Genomic DNA, 19091 nt, shown 5'->3' on the forward strand with positions numbered 1-19091 from the left:
TCACCTTCATTTCACACATGAATAAACTAAGGCTTAAGGTTGAACACCCAGGTTTGTCTGGCTGCAAAACCCACACTCAGAACCAGTCTGCTACCCTGCTTCTGCTTCTTAAACGTGGCCTTTAAACACTCTTGACTACTGTTAAAGAGAACTTGCCACAAACCTGGTGTGGGAAGAAAACTTTTTACATGAAGTCATTTGCAACCTCCATTCTGGGAAGACATGAACATTCCTGATAAAACGCTTAAGTAATTTTCTGGTAAACATTAAAGGAACGACATCTTGTTCTGGGAAGCCAGTCGCCCGTCCACTCTGCTGACTGACACTCACCTATCTAGGAACTTGTAACAAGTATTCCTTTCTTTTGGTATTTCCCTGTAACATTTTCCTATGAAGAGTGCATTTTTGATTGCCTCACTAGAGGCTTTTGCCTTTGTGGTAAGACTGTCGTATGTAATCGACTTTGGCAGTGCTCATAACCATTCTAGACTTGCATCTCTGTTGTGGAATCCGGCTTTATCACATCCAGCGGATGAGGATCTCCTCTTACCTACTCTTACCACCCCCCTCCCTGCTGTTTCACCATCTCCTCCACCCCTCAGTGTGCTTTCTGTTCCTAATTGATCTGGACTGGAGACACTGGGATGGCCGAGTCCCCGCCTCTACTGGAGCCCTGTCTTGAAGAATTTTTTTTTCCCTTAAATGATCATCAGCCACGTTCAAGGGCCCAAGTGCAGTTTTTCAGGAAAGATTCAAGGGAGGGATGCCTCATGAGGATAAGCTCAATTGCCCAAGATCTAGCCTAGGGAAGAGGCGACACCCAGGAGGAGGTACCCTTCCAGCAAACCTTTAAGGTCAACGGTCTGGTCTGGATATCATTAGAGACCGTTGCACCAAGTCCTGAACGGAGGTGAGAGGAGCCTCCTTTGCAGCTTAAGTGAAGCATGCTTAGGATACATAAAAGGAAATACTGTTTCCTGTGGCGAATGGTAAACCAAGAGAAATAGTATGAGATGAAAAATGGACAAAAGAGCCGTGATTATAAGGACACTGAAGGGCACCTGGGTGGCTTGGTCAGGTTAGCATCTGACTCCTGATATTGGTTCAGGTCAGGATCTCCTGGTGCGTGGGCCTGAGCCCCGTGTGGGGCTCTGCCACAGAGCCTGCTTGGGATTCTCTCTCTCTCTACCCCCACTCATGCTCTCTCTGTCTCCCAAAATTAAAAAATAAACATTTAAAATAAAGAAATAAAAGGACCCTGAAATGCTTGGGAAGCGAGGTTCCTATTAAGATTATAATCAGAGGCAAAATACATCCCAAATGTATTGTTGAAGATGCTTTGAGGCCGAGGGCACCATTGGTCCAGTCCAGAAAAGTTCTTGTTTTCATTTTGGCTGGAGGGTTTTTTTTTTAATCATTTTGATAAAAATTATAGAGACAGAGGCATATTACTTAGCGTTCTGTTAAACTTCCCTGTGATAAATGGAAGTGGGGCAGGTTGGCCATGAAGAGAGGTGAAATAGCGTTATACACCATTTTATAAGGGCTTTATCATCAAGAAGTGGCTCAGAGTCTAGAGTTGGAGAGTCTGAAGCGCATCCATGTACAGACATGAGTTTTTCAGCAAATCACTTGACTCTGTTCAACCTGTTTCCCCTTACAGAAATAAGAGATACAACAGAACCTTCTCCACAGTGTTTGGAAGTTACCGGCTCCTGTTCTGTTTTTGTTTTTCTGTGTATCACTTTCTGCTTCTTTTGGCAATAATTTTCCTTCAGGAATGACCGCCCGTTCGCTTTCCCAAATAGTTCAAGGAAGACTAATCTCACATACCAGCTCAAAGGGTCAGCAGGTGACCCAGGCCTCCCCACGGTGATTGGTTCAGTGGTGGACATGTGACCTGAACAAGGCCTGAGTCTGGGACTTTGCTAAGGTTGTTGGGAAAACCCTTCTAGGGCTGCATTAGTCAGTGGGGTGCTATGACAAAAATACCATTGGCCTAAACGACAGAAATTTCTCACCATTGTGGAGGCTGAAAGTGCAAGACCAAGGTACCAGTAGGGTTAGTTTTTGGTGAGGCCTCTCTCTTCCTGGCTTGTAGGTGTCTCCTTTCTCTCTGCATGCTCACATCCCAGAGAGAGGACCTCTCTGACATCTCTTCTTTTAAGGACATCAGTCCCATCGGATTAGAGCTCCACCTTCATGACCTAATTTACTCTTAATTACCTTCAAAGGCCTTCACTCCACACACAGCCACCTTGTTGGTTAGGGCTTCAGCATATGAATGGCGGGGTGGGGGTAGAGGGTGGGGGAGGGGAGGTACACCAGCATTCCGTAGCAGGTTGTTATGTTGATAGGATGCGAGCATGGAGCTAAGGGCAATCATCTCATAATAATATAGGGATAGCTTGGGAATAAAGCTGCTTAGAGGGAATAGAACTGAGAGAAAAAATGGCGTCCTGATGATGTGGATCCAGCCACATCTTCAGCCAACAAGACTCCAAGACTTGCAGGTATGGGAGCTTGTTCTTTTACTTCTACTTAAAAATGTTTGAGTTGGATTTCTGCTACTTGCAAACCAAAAGTTCTTGACTAATAGGGAGTTATCGGGAAGATAAAATGAGATTACATGTATAAACTGCTTAACGCTGTACCTGGGGGAGGAGAGTAAGTGCTCAATGCACGCGAGCGGTTATTCTTATTACGAGTGACGGCATCAATGACAGTGTTAAATGATTTTGGGTTTTCTGAGACATCTAATGCAACCATGGAAAAACTTATCATCTGAGAACTGTTGTGAGGGTAATTTAGAGAACTCTGAGCTTTGTGGCAACTCATTTTTTGAAGGGCACAGGGTTGTTGGACAGATTGCTCCCAGCAAAAAAGAAACAGGCACAGCAGCACACAATTCATAACTTTGAGACACTGTGATTTGTCTTTTCAATGAATTGAATAGAGATATTTCAAAATGGAGAGCTGAAGTTAGAGGAGGTGATTGCCTTTGGTCTTCAAATCAGTTCAACTAAGAATGAAACGTAGAAGGCAGAGGAAGAAAAATAGGAAAATATATAATGTTGCACCAAAGCATTTAGCTGCTTGAACAAGCATAGAATGAATTTAGTGGTCTGATGTTTTGGTTTACATACTTGGTAAGATTTTATACTGACTAAAAAAAAAGCTCATGACATCATTTTGTCAAGTGTATGATTGACTTTCATTAACATCAGTGTTTTGACTTTGTTTTAATAACAGAAAATAATTATTCTTACTATTTTGCTTATGGAAACATTTTCCATCTGGATCTTTTTTTTTATTAAAAGTTTTTTTTAATGTTTACTTATTTTTGAAGGAGAGAGAGACAGAGCATGAATGGGAGAGGGGCAGAGAGAGAGGGAGACACAGAATCTGAAGCAGGCTCCAGGCTCTGGGCTGTCAGCACAGAGCCTGACATGGGGCTCGACCTCACAAACCGTGAGATCATGACCTGAACTGAAGTCAGACACCCAACTGACTGAGTCACCCAGGCGCCCCATCCATCCAGATCTTTGTTAAAGAAACTAGATTTTATTTATTTATTTTTATTTGAGGGGGGAGGAGCAGAGGGGGAGTAAGAGAATCTTTTTTTAAAAAAAATTAATGTTTATTTATTTTTGAGAGAGAGAGAGAGAGACAGAGCATGAGCAGGGTAGGGGCAGAGAGTAACAGAAACACAGAATCCAAAGTAGGCTCCAGGCTCCTAGCTGTCAGCACAGAGTCCGACCCGGGGCTCAAACCCACAAGCTGTGAGATCATGACCTGAGCCGAAGTTGGGCGCCAGACCAACTGACCCACCCAGGCACCTCAAGAGAAAGAGAATCTTAAGCATGCTCTGTGCTCAGCGTGGAGTCCAACATGGGGCTCAATCCCTCAATCCTGGGATCATGACCTGAGCCAAAATCAAGAGTCAGATGCTCAACCGACTGAGCCACCCAGGCACCCTTATATTCTATTTTAAATTTCAATTTTGAACATTATATTTCAAGATTAACTGATTTTTTCCTCTCTCTTTCACTCTCTCTGCCTTTTTTGCTTTCATTCAGTACAGGTAAAAATCCACAAAAAGGATTCTAGTATTTTCATCTACATTTTAGACAACTCTGAAATGCTTAGAGATATTAAGAAGACGGTAGTTTTCATCAAGTGACACAAAGTGTGTGTGTGTGTGTGTGTGTGTGTGTGTGTGTGTGTGTGTGTAAAGGGATAAGAAGCAACTTTCAAAGCAATGAAAATGTATAATGATGTGTAGGGGTAGGGAACCCGGAATTTAATTTTTAGAAGTAGCCCAGCCCCCATGTTCTCAGTCAAACTGTAGGAGGCCCTGGGCTTTAGAAAAGTCTCTGGCTTTCGTAACCTCATGAATAAAAAAAAAATAAAGCCTCAAACTGTTGCCATTTCAAGGGACAAGGAAATATAAAACATAAAAATTAAGCACCTGGCCAGAAAAGGGATGGCTATTTTGTATCTTTATTTTTAATTGTTGACAGAATTGAAACATTCCTGAGTTATACTATGTTTGCTGTGGTAAGAATTTTCAGCAATATGTTCTGGATTTATTTTTGGTGTTGCCATTGGTAAGGACAGAGTATGGAAACATACATGTTGGAGCGTCTTGAGTTGAAAAAGCCAACAGGGAATCGGGGGTGCTGACAGCGAGGGGCTTCGTGCCTTGAGAGCAAAACTAGAATGGTCCAGATGGAATGTTTTTGTATCAAAACTTTGTCTCAAAACTTTCAAAAATGTAAATACATGATTTTACTTTCTATTTAGTCCTTTAGTAGAAAAGAGGGTGGAAGTTTGCTTTACGGTTCAGAATCTTGTACTAAATTTGATCAAAATTTGCAGTGCAGCAATTACCAAATGGATGCTTCTCCACATTGATCTCCCTAGGGTGTCTGGGATTAAAAAAAAAAAAAAAAGCCCAAGGGAAGAAAAAGCTCCCTACTAATGGTGGCAAGGGAGTTTCATTCATTGCTTTCATTTACCGGACAGGGATTTCTACGGCACCTTAATAGGTCCCAAGTGCTTTAAGACGGAGGGCATAGGATATCAAGGAAGACAGGCAGCATCCTTCCCCTAATGGAGTCTCCAGCGTAGTGGGTAAGACAAACCAAAGATACAAAGGCCTAGAGGACACAAGAAAGGGACTTAAAAAAAAAGAAAAGAAAGAAAGGGACTTAAGTTGGTCAAATGATATGAACTGGTAGATCCTGTGGCAAACCTAAAAGAGGATATACTCACTAAAGTTCTTTAAATTTAATGAAAACAAACCAAACAACCCTAACAACTGCACAGGCCATGGAATGCACTGTAGACACATTAGACCTATACACACCATTTGAGATGAATGAATGAATGAATGAATTCATTCATTCATTCATTCATTCATTAATGAATTACATTAAATGAATAATCGCACAAATACTTATGTAGGTAGAAATGAGAGGGACCATAAAGAAAAGTGCACGACATCATGAAGAAGTATGGTAATGGCTTTTCACTATGATTTTTGAGGAAGTTAATATTTTACTGAAGACCTGGAAGATTACTAGGATTAGTCAGGCAGTGGGGACTGGAGAGAAAAGATTTAAACTGAGCTCAGCGGTAGAGAGTACATGATATATTATGCTTTAATGTGATTGGAGCCCAGAGAGTGAGATGGAAAAGTAGCAAGGGATGAGCTGAAATTTTGTAAGACTGAATAGGCCATCTTGAAAATTTCAAACTTGTCCTAAAACTAATGGGAATACATTGAAGGATTGCAAACAAAGGAGTGATTTAATCATGTAAATGTTTTTGTAATATATACATGATTTGATATTATGACATTTTGAGCCACCTAGGCACCCCGAGAGAAAGAGAGTCTTAAGCAGGCTCTGGTTGCAGTGTATAGAATTGAACGGAGAGAGAGATCAATAGCAGATGTGGCTGGAAGGTCAGGATGCTGTTGCAGTAGTTCAAGTGAGAAGTGTTGGGCTTGGACCAAAGCATTGATGGTTGAAATGGAGAGACAGTTTATCATTTGGGATTAGGAGTAGCTGTGACAGAAAGTCCCATATTAGGGTGGCTTGGGCATATATGTGTTTATTTCTCTCTCACATAATTGAAGGCTGCACATAGTCAGCCTAGAAGTAGTTTGGTGTCTTCACAAATGGCAGGTACCAGATGTTTCCATCTTGTTTGTCAACATGTGACTTCTGCCTCCTGGTCCATGATGGCTGCCCTAACTCCAGTGACGTTGTTTTCATTCCAGCCAACATGAATGAGGAAGGGAGGAAATGGGTCTCTTTTCTTTGAGGGCATTTCTAGAAATTACACATGACACTTTTAGTTATAGTTCATTCAACAGAACTTAGTCACATGGCCGCATGTGGTTGCAAGGAGAGTTGAGAAATTAAGACAATTATTCTGGGCAAGATTATTCTGGGCAACTACAGGACCGGTTGAAAAGCCAGGATTCTGTGACTAAGGACAAAGGGAACAACAAACATGGGAGATAACCAACATCTTCTGGCACAGAAGTAGACAAAAAAATTGAGAGATGTTTTGGACGTAAAATTGTGGGATTTGATGAATAATTTAATGGAGAGAGTGGGTGACAAAAAGAGAAGAAACAAACCCAACTCCCACTTTTTTTGGACATAATCAGTGCGATAAGCGGTAGTACCTTTTTGGAAATGAAGAAATGAAAGGAAGGGCAAGTTGGAGGCAAAGAATAAGAATTAATTAGCTGTTGGGAGCTTGTCTACCCTCCCTCAACATTATAGGAAAGCAATTTATTAATTATTTCGTTGTACCACTCCAGAGATGGTCTGTGGCCACACAGCCATGTGGAAGTTTACACAGATCATACACACATATGCATACACACATCTTTTATTTTATTTTTACGAAATAGTAGTGTTCAATCACACCATCATATACCTTGAATTTTTCATGTCATATATCTTGGAGATTTTTCCATGTAAGCACATTAAGAAGTACCTTACTATTTTTAACTATCACAGAATATTCCGTTGTATGGCTATGCCATAATTTAACCAGTCCCTAAATAGTATTTATGCCACTACCACGTGATCGAATACAACCAGGGAATAAATTCCTTTAAGTAAAATGATTGTATTCAAAGACACATGCATTCAAAATTTTGAGTTGACTATTTCCCTTCGTGGATGTTTTAGCAATTTGTGCTGCCACGGGCAACACATCAAAGTGTCTGTTTTCCTATACTCTTGACAATTCAATGTGTTAAACTCTCTGTCTTTGCCAAGGCTATATATTGAAAAATGGTACTTGGATTTGGTTTCAGTTTGCTTTTATCTTACCATGGTTGAGATAAAACATTTCATACCTTTAAAAATCAGTTTTATTTGGGGGTGCCTGGGGGGTCACTTGTAAACTTCTGACTCTTCATCTCAGCTCAGTCTTGATCTCAGGGTCCGGAGTTCAAGGCCTGTGTTGGGCTCCACGCTGGGCGCGAAGCTTACTTTAAAAACAAAAATCAGTTTTATTTTCTTTTCTAAATGCCATTTTTCTATTGGATTGTTCATCTTTATTGATTTGAAGAAAATCAGTTATCTATTAAAGAGATTACCTGTTATGTTTTGCTTCTTCATTTTTTCCTCACAGTAAATTCCTTTCTGTAAATTGATTGTTATTATTAGTGACTTATTATTTATGCCAGTTCAATATAGGTACCGTGTTGGTACTTTCAACCTTATTTTCCTTTGCATACATAATTTAACAAAAATGTGCTCATACTGTGCATATAATTTAGGTGTCTCTCTTTATTTCCACTTAATAATGGAAATCTTTCTTTGTCATTCACTATTTTAAAAAATATTTTCATGGTTGCATTATGATTTTGCCCCTTGGAAGTACAATAATTTATTTAACCAACTCCCTTACTGTTGGGTGTTCAGGTTATTTCCAATCGTAAAAACCACTGTAAGCTACTCATTCATGGTAATTTCATTACGCTGAAGTTCTTAAAAGAAAGCTTGTAGGTTTGTACAAGCTACTGGCACTTCAAGGAGAGATTCCCTGGAGCTGGGGCTCCAATCTGTAGAGAACATCAAGAAGAGTCTGGAGGGCAGCAGGGATGAGGCAGGGATGCTGGGACGCAGGGACTCGGGGACTCCACCCATCTGCAGTCTCCCGCTCCAGCCCATCCAGCCATTAATGACAATGGTACGTTACCAAATCGCCATCTAAAAAGCCAATCACACTGTGAACTTCCATTAGAAACCATTCAATAATTCCAAGAGAAGGGTTGGTTCCTATTTTGGGTACCAACCTTGCAAATTATATTATATATTATCAACTTTTTTTTTTCACCTCCCCATTCTCCTCCTAGTGAACATGAAAAGAGTGAGTAGTAGTTCAGCGTCTCTCTCAGGCTATAAAAGGGGAGTGTCATTTAGCAAGAGAAGGAATGGGCATTCCCCAAAGATAAAGTGACATACTGGACTTCCTATCCTCTTTTGGCTAGTGAGGGTTAGGGTGTTTTTGGTTGTACCAGGAATAATTGCATCAGGTTAGGTATAAGCCAGACTTTGCTATTCGAAGTTCAATATGGTTAAAAGAGGTGAGTAGGATTCCAATTTGACGAGGGGTAGTATAGCGCTGGGCTGGCCTAAGCTGGAGCTACATTTCCTTTATGGTTGCATGTCAAGGTTGGTCAAAAGGGTTGCATGTCAGGGTTGGACAGGTTGCACCCCGTCCGTGTGCAAGCTCTGGACAGGGAAATGAAGCAGTCGCTATTATTCCCTGTAGGTAGCGCCTAGAGGCAGTGAGAGGCAGGTACACAGGCTGGTCTAGGGTTCTAAGCTTGTCCTTGCCCTCCTCTGTTTTGCCACCAGCCCTTTTTTCCTCCCCTCCTGCCCTGCAGACCGGCAGCAACCCCAGGCCCACCATCTGATGCAGAGGCAATAGCCTTCCATGGGCTTCTACACCAGCTCCCACCTATGTCCTGTTCTTACAGCTGGATGTGCTGTTCCTATGATTGCTCTGCAAATTCTCAGTTTCCCTCCACGTGACTACTTCAGGAGGACTGGACAGTGACTTTTCTCTGCTTCTCTTTCCCCTCACTCTGGACTTTCCTTCCCTGTCTCCTCCCATCATGTGTGGAGGTCTCAGTCTATAAGTTAATAGACCAGAAACTCTGGGAAGGTAGGCAAGGGTCTGCTTTGGTCACCACGATAGCCTCATAAGACATTCAATAAATCTGTGCTGACTTAACAAAGGACCTAAAACATGTACTTAGCCCCTAATAAGCACACGATACGTGATAGCTCTACCTATTATTTATCCACTACTCAGATTCTCAAATAAGAGGGTGTGACCTGAGAAGGAACATGAACAACTTGCTTTCAGTATCTGGCTTAAAGAGTTTATTAGGGAAAACTATTTTTTAATATTTGTGCAGCGTTTGAGGGTGTCCTGGGCCTCTACACTCGTGCTGGTCCCTGGAAAGTGCCAAATTGCCTCACGTGCTATAGAGAGGGTGGTCTGAAACATTTTGGCTTGTACCTCACTGCTCAACCATACCTTCATCTCAACTCTTTGCTTTTCCTGGATTTTTGTTGTCTTCACTATGTTATGGTCAGCAGAACGTTTCCCCCCTACTTCTATAAAGTGACATGAACTTTTTTTTTTTAAACGTTTATTTATTTTTGAGACAGAGAGAGACAGAGCATGACTGGGGGAGGGGCAGAGAGAGAGAGGGAGACACAGAATCGGAAGCAGGCTCCAGGCTCTGAGCCATCAGCCCAGAGCCCTATGCGGGGCTCGAACTCACAGACCATGAGATCGTGACCTGAGCCAAAGTCGGACGCCCAACCGACTGAGCCACCCAGGCGGCCCGACATGAACTTTTTTAAACACTATTTTATGCATATCTAAGTTTTTGACTCATGTCTGAGAGAACTATTTGATTTTGTTTTGGCTAAGGGTATCTTTGCCATTTTCTTTTCTTTTTTTTTTTCCGTTTTAAAATCACTCAGCTGTAACATTCATGGAGGAGTAGATAGCACAGCACAGTGGAGTGGACATGCTGTTGGACCGTTGTTATGAATTTATTTATTCATTTTTAAATGTTTATTTTTGAGAGAGAGAGTGCGAGAGCACAAGCGGGGGAGAGGCAGAAAGAGAGGGAGGGAGGATCTGAAGCAGGTTCTGAGCTGACAGCAGAGCGCCCCACGTGGGGCTCGAACTCACGAACCATGAGATCATGACTGAGGCCAAAGTGGGACGCTTAACCGACTGAGCCACCCAAGTGCCCCAGTTGCTATGAATTTAAAAGAATCCATGGAAAACGTATTCTGAAGCAGGGAGTGGGGAGTAACTTCTGGGAATAGATATTCAAATGTCTTCAAGGCTTTTTATGTATGAATATCCTACCTAACATGCATTTTAACAGATCACAATAGCTATTAATAAAATATTCCGGAACTTATTCTGTGGTTTACTTCTTTCCTCAGTGTCTTGTCATGGAGAGCTCATATTTATAACCTATTTTATATTCTGCCTTAGGGACTCTAACGTATTGACTGTTTTTGGCATCTGTTTGATTAGATTTAGCATTTTTTGCTTTCCTCATAATTTTGTCTATTTGAAGTGTGTTCATCTCAATCACGTTAGAATTTCACTCCGGCCTCGTGGTCTCCTCAATACATACTGTCCCGTGAGCATGTCTTTCATGGTTTCTAAGTGTCGCAGCGTGCAAGTCCATCATTTCTGCACTTCTTAAGCTTTTACAAGTTTAATACATAAACATTTAGGCAAATAGAAAATTCTTCAAGTAAGTATATTAACACACAGCAGTGCATATAGTTCCTTTCATCTTAAATTTTATTAAAGTAGCAAAGGTTCTCCTTCACGAAGCCAAAACGTTCTCTAAGTCAGCCGAGGCAGGTCGGCATCCAGTTCCCATCTGCACCTCCCTTCATCCTCATTCCCGAAGGTACTGATGTTCATCTCTTTTAACTGTTTCCTTTATTATGTATCTTCATTTATTATGTATCTTCACTTTTCTATAACATGTCTCTAACACTGTTTATTTATTTTTTGTTCTTTTTTACCGTTTATTTATTTATTTTGAGAGACAGAGACCGTGTGTTTGGGGGAGGGCAGAGAGCGAGGGAGGAGAGAGAGAGAATTCCAAGCAGGCTCCGCACTTGTCAGCGCAGAGACTGATGTGGGTCTTGAACTCACGAACCATGAGACCATGACCTGAGCGAAATCAAGAGTCGGACATTTAACCAACTGAGCCAGCCAGGCGCCCCTCTAATACATTTCTTAATTTTTAACTTTCTGTATTTTCTATGTCCTTCCTACTAGAGAAGAGGAATTAGTTCTCCTACCACTGGGCACATTTCTCCCCTTCTCTCATTTTTCTGATCTAGAGCTATGTATTTTATTATATCAGCTTTCAGTGTCTATTTTGACAATGGGTTTTTCATGCTGTTCTTATATATATTAGGATTACATCTCCTTACGTATAGACCTTGTTTTCCCTTTACGATGTATCGTCTTGATTTTTCTTTGCTTAGTTTTTTCTGTGTACCTATGACTAACCCACTTGATCTAAACCACCTTTCCATATGTTGAAATAAAGCTGTCCAATTTCTTTTTTTTCCCCTGGGAGGTCAGGGCCACATTATGACTTTTGTAGGTCCTAGCGGTTTTGCCATTGTGAGCCCCTTCTTCTATAACAAATATTAAAAATTACATTTCATGGCTGCACTGGGATAAAGATGAATATAATCCAGGTTGGATTCATTATTGTATATCCACTGTTATTACATTAAATTTGGCTCTTGATTTTAGGGAAACTAAAAAGAATACATTTCTGATAGTCCCTAAATGTATCATGGGCCCGAGGCACTGTGTGCAGTGTCCCTCACGGGTAAGTTGGCCCTGCTGGAGGGTGTCTGTCAGTCCAAGAGCCCTGATTTCACCTCCTCCAACCTCCTTATTCTCTAGGTCCTGACATCTCCCTTTATCTTCATCCTGAAAATTCTATTCATTTCTCTCATATGTTGGATCCTCCATTTTCTGAGATTTCATGTTGGCCCCCTTACCCCCCTCTTACTTCCCCCTCATTTCAACAGAGTACATTTCAGAGGGCTCCTGATAAACGGTGTTTGGGAGATAAATTTACACGTCAGATCAATCCTTCAATCTATCCTAATTGGCTGACAGGATAGTGTGGCTAGATATAGGATTATAGGTTGGAAATAATTCACCTCCTAAGTTATGTTTAACTATATGCAAATACATACTTACGGTAGGAATTTAAAAACATGGTTATAGTTAGAAAGAAGAAAGTAAAGGTAGCCTGAAAACAACATCCTAAATTAACTACCGGCATTCATGGAGCTAGTGGACAAGGGGGCCAGGAGGGTCTCACTGTCTGATGCTCACTTGTCCCTGTTTTCAGCGCAGTTTACTGCCAACATGGGGACCTGGGGCCCTGAAGTCCAGAGTTTTGTTTGATGTACATCTCCAGAGAGTAAACCTCCTGTCTTCTGTCAGTGGGGAGCAGATATGGCCTTCTAACCACTCTGTATTCATACTTCCAGGGACTCCCCTGACTTTTCAACCACCTGTTCCCCCAGGGTCCCTGATGCCTCCAGTTCAGAGCTTGGGAGGGGCCTGCGGCAGGAAGGAGCTTGCTCAGGGGAGCTCGGCCACTGCTGGCTTGGGCTTTGGTTTCCTCACGTTTGCTAAAACGTCACTACTCCCACTTCTTGCTTCCGAATTGTTATTGCTGTTGTCTCCTTGCCACTTCTATTTAGCCTTGTGCTTTGACCTTTTAATCTAACCCCTTTACTATATTTCAGTGGAGTTACAGGAGGGAGTGGAGGTAAATGTCCATGTCCATTTTTTGATGGTTGGTGGGAAGTGTCTCAAAATGCTTACATTATACTTCATTATTTAAGTGTAATCCAGTGCCCTAGATCCCTTAGAGCAGAGTAACCATTTTACTGTGTGTGTGTATTGAGGATAAGAAGGCATCAGTGCTAGACTTGGATGCTTAGTTGAGCCTTAACTGTATGCTATTCCTATATTTAAATCACAAATTTAATCTTCGATACTCATTTTCCCCACATATGTTATAAACAGCTTAAGTTTTAAAATCTATTCTTTCTTTCACACACTGACATGACATCTATGTCAAAGCAAGCTCCTTTCCAGGAATAATAGAATCTGTCTTGCTTGGAACTTAAAAATACTTTTTCAGAATACATCAGGACCTCTTTCTTCTTTTCGTTAAACATGCTTATGGCCCTTCTACACACATTAGGAAAACTGAGACTATAAAAACGATGGGAAATTTAAAAATATAAAATTTGTCATAGCTCTGGATATGAGGGTTATAAAAATAAATCTATAATCCTTTAAGTTTGTATTACCCCATGTACTCATCTTATTTAAGGTTCTCTTATATAAGCCTATTTATGTCTTTAGTCCCAACTAATAAAATCAACTAATGTTAAGTGTCAATAATATTTATTTACGATAATATTTAAATACATGTATTTTTTTATTCTAGAATCTCTTGGGTACAAATGACAGAAACTCATCTCAAACTAACTGAAACCCAAAAGGTAATTAAGTTTTTAGAATTCCTGGGAATTCTAGAAGTTTATTCAGCTCTAGATATAGCTGGATCCAGGTGGGTTCTGATGATCAGGGTTCTGATGTCCCCCCGCCTCTCTCTCTCTCTCTCTCTCTCTCTCTCTCTCTCTCTATATATATATATATATATATATATATATATATTTGTATGCATATACAGATACAACTAAATTACACAAAGATTTTTTTTAGAGAGAGAGAGGGACAGCATGCACGTGAGTGGGGGATTGGCAGTGGAAGAGGGAGAGAGAGAATCTTAAATCGGCTCCATGCCTACCACGGAGCTGGATACGAGGCTCAATCTCATAACCACGAGATCATGACCTGAGCCGAAATCAAAAGAGTGGGATGCTTAATCGACTGAGCCACTCAGGTGTCCCCAAACATTTCTAAAATGAAAATTGTATCATGTTGTCAATAATAGTCAAACAAGTATCTAAACCACTGTTAATTAAAGTCAATTTCTCAGGGGTTTAAGTCCCTTTCTAAAAGAATGGGACATTTTAATAATTTTTCTCTTGGATTTTCCTTCTGGTAGTGCGCATTAGAGCCACAGAAGGAAATCAGTCTGGTAATCTCCTAATCATAGGACATTTGCTGGGCCCCATCCGATACACTTTTTCTTATGGACAATTGTGTGTATACTGTTTTAAGCCTGCTTAGCATCCACGGGCCCTTGTATGTTTGGTATTTCCCCAACCTTATTAGCAATAGTGGGATGCAGAGGGTGCCTCCCCCGATGGGAGAGGAAAATGACAGATGCTTCCTTCCCTAGGTTCCCTTGCAGCTACAGCATGGTCAGGTGACTTGCATTGACTTGGAAGCAGGAGCCAGGGACTCAAAGAGGTAGGGACCGGGAGCCTCCACTTGGACTGGGTTCCTAGGGCAGTCGTGGCCGTGGGGCCGGGGTGGGATGCAGGGTACAGTGCTGGAGGGGTGGATGGTTTAAGCTGTAGAGTCTGCCTCGCTGGTGGTGGTAGGGATGTCCACACCTAATGAGTTGTGCCATGGGGTAGTGGGCATTGATCTGGTGTTTCGTAGAACCTGACTCTCCATGCACACGGGCGATTTGGTGATCCGCTCAGTATCATGGTCATAAACCCCTTTTCTGCCGAAATCAATCTGAATTGGTTTCTGTTGCTTACAGCTGAGACCATGAACCGACGGGCCTCCTCCTCCTCTGTGATGTGTCTCCTTTAGCTCTATACTTCACAGTTTGCATCTTAGATGACTTCTTTTGGCCTCTGCTACTTGGCCCTTCTGATATTAGCTGGAAGAGGGGGTCTGGGAGAAGAGATAGGAGAGGATGGAAGGCCATACTGGGCCTGGGAGGCAGAGGGCCCTGCAGGAGGCCCCTGGGAAATCAAGCCCCGAGGGCTAATTCAGCAGGTACAAGCTGCCAGTCACAGGGCCATGTTCCTCTTCACCTTTGGTTCCACGACCCTGGTCCAATCCACCATCTCCACTCACCTGGATCATGGCAATATTTCCTGGTACTTCCCCACTTCTGCCCTGGTCCCCTAAACACTTTAGCAGACACAGGGATCGCACTGAAACATCAGTCAGCTTATGTCAATTCTCTGTGAAAACTCTAGTGTCTCCCGATTCCTCTCAGATTAAAAGTCTTACAGAGTCCCTTCCCCTACCCAAATATTCTTTTACTTTCTGTTCGATCCTCAGGAGAAACTAAGTGCTGGAGGGATGCTGGGTGGGGTGGGGCCCTGGCTGGGGTGCCCCAGGAGCCAGGCCATGCCCTCCTGGACCTGTTGGAGCATCGGGGAAGTTCCACAGAGCAGGAGTAGGCAGGGCGGGGAAGGGGAGCCCTAGATCTGAGCCTTACTTCTCAAGGACAGAAACAGCCGAGAAATAACTTGAGGGATGCAGCAGCCACCAGCCGGCGGCCATAACCATCCATTCCAACACGAGGAGAGAGGCTAGCAGATCGGGGGCCTCGGTGGCCGCTGGCCTACGGCCTCCGGCGCGCACAGTGGGGCCTTCATTTTGCACCGGGAGGCTCCCCACTGTCCCGGTTGCTGGTGTCGCAGCCACACGCAGGGAGGGAGGCGACGGGGCCGCCCAGCTGGGCTCCGTCAGCCTCATGCGCTCTCACTGGCGCCGTGTCTGTCCCCCGCAGGGCCACCTGCCCTCCGCGCAAGGCGGCGGAGACGACGCGGCAGAGGAGCAGTGTCCCCGGACTGTGGTGTGGCCGTCCCGTCCCGGTGGCCGCCTCCCGAAGCAGCTGGGGGGGGGGGGGGGGGTGCGGCGGAGCTGTCACTTGTGTCACCTCCGTTCTGCACCGCGCAGGGACCGCCGCGCGGTCGCCGGCGGGTCCTTCCCGCGGTGTCACCAGCTCCGCGGCCGCGCCAGGAGCGAGGGGGTCTTCCCCTTTCAGGTTCTTTCAGATTCCAACCGGCCACACTCGGACAAAGGTTCCTCCTGGAGGTTTGAGGCCACCGGGACCTGCTGGGGGGCCGTGCTGGACGGTGGCTCCTCGCGGGGACTCGGCAAGGGCGCAGCCCAGAGGCCTGCCTGGGCCTTGGGTTCCTGCAGGGGCCCTGCGGGACGGTGGCGGTGGCAGAAGCGGAAAGCCTCCGCCCGGGGCCCCAGCTGGCTTAGGTTGTCTTGGCCGTCCTGCATGGAGGCCTGGCCCAGGCCGCTCTCTCCCAAAGTGAGGAATTCCTGCTCTGATTCCTGCTGGTGGAGAGGTTGGTGACAGGGCAGGGGGGACAGGGTGGTCTTCCCCTCAGGCGGGTTGGCAGAGACCCCTGTGCGTCCCTCGGAGGCAGGGACAGGAGCCGCTGTTGGTTAGATCAGCTGAAGGCTCAGGCTTCAGGGCGGGAGGTCGCCCTCGGGTCTCTCACCCCCCGGGAGCAGGTAGGTGGCCATGGCCTCATTGCACTTCCGGCCTGTGAGTGAGTCCCGGGTCTCTCCTTCCGGGGGTAACCCACGGGCACCCCGAATTCAGCCGGCCCAGGTCCTTGTAGTCACAGAGGGTCTCCACCTGGGCCTTCAGGCCCTCAGATTCATGACCCACAGTAACCCACGGAGTCTTCCTAGCATCCCCCACCTGCCCCTCTTACCGGGTGGGAAGGGGCAACTTCTCCAGCAGATCTCCACCTTCCACGGGCGAGAATGGAAGGTGCTCTGTTCTGCTCAGCACCGGCTGGCATAGCTCCTTGGAGCTCTGTCCCTCAAGAGGCAGGAATGTGTTGACCCGTGTGTGTTGAAGGACTCCCTGGACGAGCGGGGGGTGGGGGGGGCGACACACGGGGGCCTGCCACAGAAGGCATCCGGCTTGTTGAAAAAGGTGAGCTTGTTGCTGAAGCCTTCAGCCTCTTCTCTCTCCTACTGCCGTGGGCCACCGGGTGCTCGAACACCTCTCCTCCACCAGTGCCCCTCCTCACAAGACCGCAGCCCCGGTCACTTTAAGTGTTTCGCCGTGTGGAGGTGCTCTGCCCTTCACGAGTCCTGCTTTGCGGGGTAGTCTCTGGAGGCTGGCGGAGTTCTGTGGAGTCTCAGCAGTGATCTTCACGGCCATCGTTTTCCCGGTCAGGACGTGCTGGGCCAGCCTCACCACAGCCCCGTTACCCTGGCCAATGGCTTGAGGACACCGTTGTCTGAGTCTCTCCTCGGCAGAGGTGACTGAGAGGCCCCGCAGCATGTTGGGCTTAATGCTGCACTTGGAGTCAAGGTGTCCTAAGGTCGGCTCACATTTGGGAAAAGCTGGTGAGAAGGTTGGTCCAGATGACCTCAAAAGAAAACCAGTTCGAAGTTCTCCTGAGGAACTGATCTTGGTAATGGAGTCAAAATGCAATGTCAGACGAGCCCTCCCCTCTCCAAAACCCAAAACCAAAACTGAACAGATACAAACGAATTTAAAAAGAAAAAAAAATGACGTAAAAGGAAAAATAAACGGAGAAGAGTAGAAATAAAAGAATAAAAAGGAATAAGGATGAGGAAAAAAGAATAGAGAAAAAAGGGAAAAACTAATGAACAAAAAAGAAAACTCACAATGCCGAGGAGGAAAAAGCTAAGGTTGGTTAATGTCTCCAGGTCACTGAAAAGCAGCTTCCTGAGCCAGAAGGAATAGAAGGAATGGTAACCTAGGCCCAGACAGAAATTTAGCTGGTTGCTAGAATCCCCGAACAGTAGCTCCGTATGAGGTCATAGGAAGAAATGAACCTAGTGTGGCTGAGGACCTTCCACAGTGATTTATTCCCTTTGGGCTCAAGATCCTCTACTCTTCAAAAAAATTATTGAGGATGCAAAGAGCTTTTTGCTTATGTAGGTTACAGAGGTCAGTATTTACTGTATTCGAAATTAAAACCTGCAGGATGATCCATTGGCCTTTTCATATCTAGCTTGAAAAGCTGTAATAATTTTTGGCTTTTGAAGAGTTCATAACGTCTACACTTAGCAACATTCAATCTCTTTTTCTTTGAACTCTGAGCAGTTTGGCCTCAAAATGATGCCACAACTTAACTGGCATCATGACCTTGTGTAAAAATACTCTGTGAGATAAGATACAATCAGGTACCTTACCAACATCTGTAATGCTGAGGGGAAGGTGGCTATCATCATAGTTGCCTTTCTTGTTTACGGTTCTGCCCCATTTCTTGGGAGTAAAAACTTGCCATGTCCATTTCTGTGTCTTTAACCAGTGAGGTTGCAACTTTGAGCTGAGAAGGCAGGTCTTCTGCTCTTTCTCCGGCAACAACCCCCGTTTCCTGTAGGATAGGATGCAGGATAGGGGCATCTGCACGTTGGCCATGTCACTACTATCTTGGAGGAGGGAACCAACATGGCCCTACGTGATTTTTCAGAAACATTTCATTGAAGCGTAATATACCGAAAAATGCACACCTCATCAGGGTGCCGCTTGGTAGCTGTTCACAAATTGAATGCATGTACTTAACTAGCATCCAGATCAGGAAACAGGACATTATCAGCTCTTCCCCAATCTCCCATGCTCCTTTTCAGTCACTTTCTCCACAGTGGTAAGCAACAACCTGTCCTCTACCAGCACAGATTCGTTTTGCTTGTTGTCGATCTTTACATACATGGAATCACAGTATTCTTTGGGTCTGCTTCCTTTGCTCACTATTTTTTTTTTTGTGAGATTCATATATATGGTTTATTTTGTTATTTTAAATGCTTTTTTGTAGCCCATTGTTTATCCATTTTGCTGTTACTGGGCATTTGGGTAGTTCTCAGTTTTGTTTTTTTTTTAAAAACTGAGTTGAATCCTCAGCAACTTTTTTTTTTAAGTTTATTTATTTTTGAGACAGAGAGAGACAGAGCATGAACAGGGGAGGGGCAGACAGAGAGGGAGACACAGAATCGGAAGCAGGCTCCAGGCTCTGAGCCATCAGCCCAGAGCCCGACGCGGGGCTCAAACTCACAGACCGCGA

The sequence above is a fragment of the Felis catus genome, chromosome D2, assembly GCF_018350175.1.
Source record: "Felis catus isolate Fca126 chromosome D2, F.catus_Fca126_mat1.0, whole genome shotgun sequence".
In the NCBI taxonomy this organism is placed as follows: Eukaryota; Metazoa; Chordata; class Mammalia; order Carnivora; family Felidae; genus Felis; species Felis catus.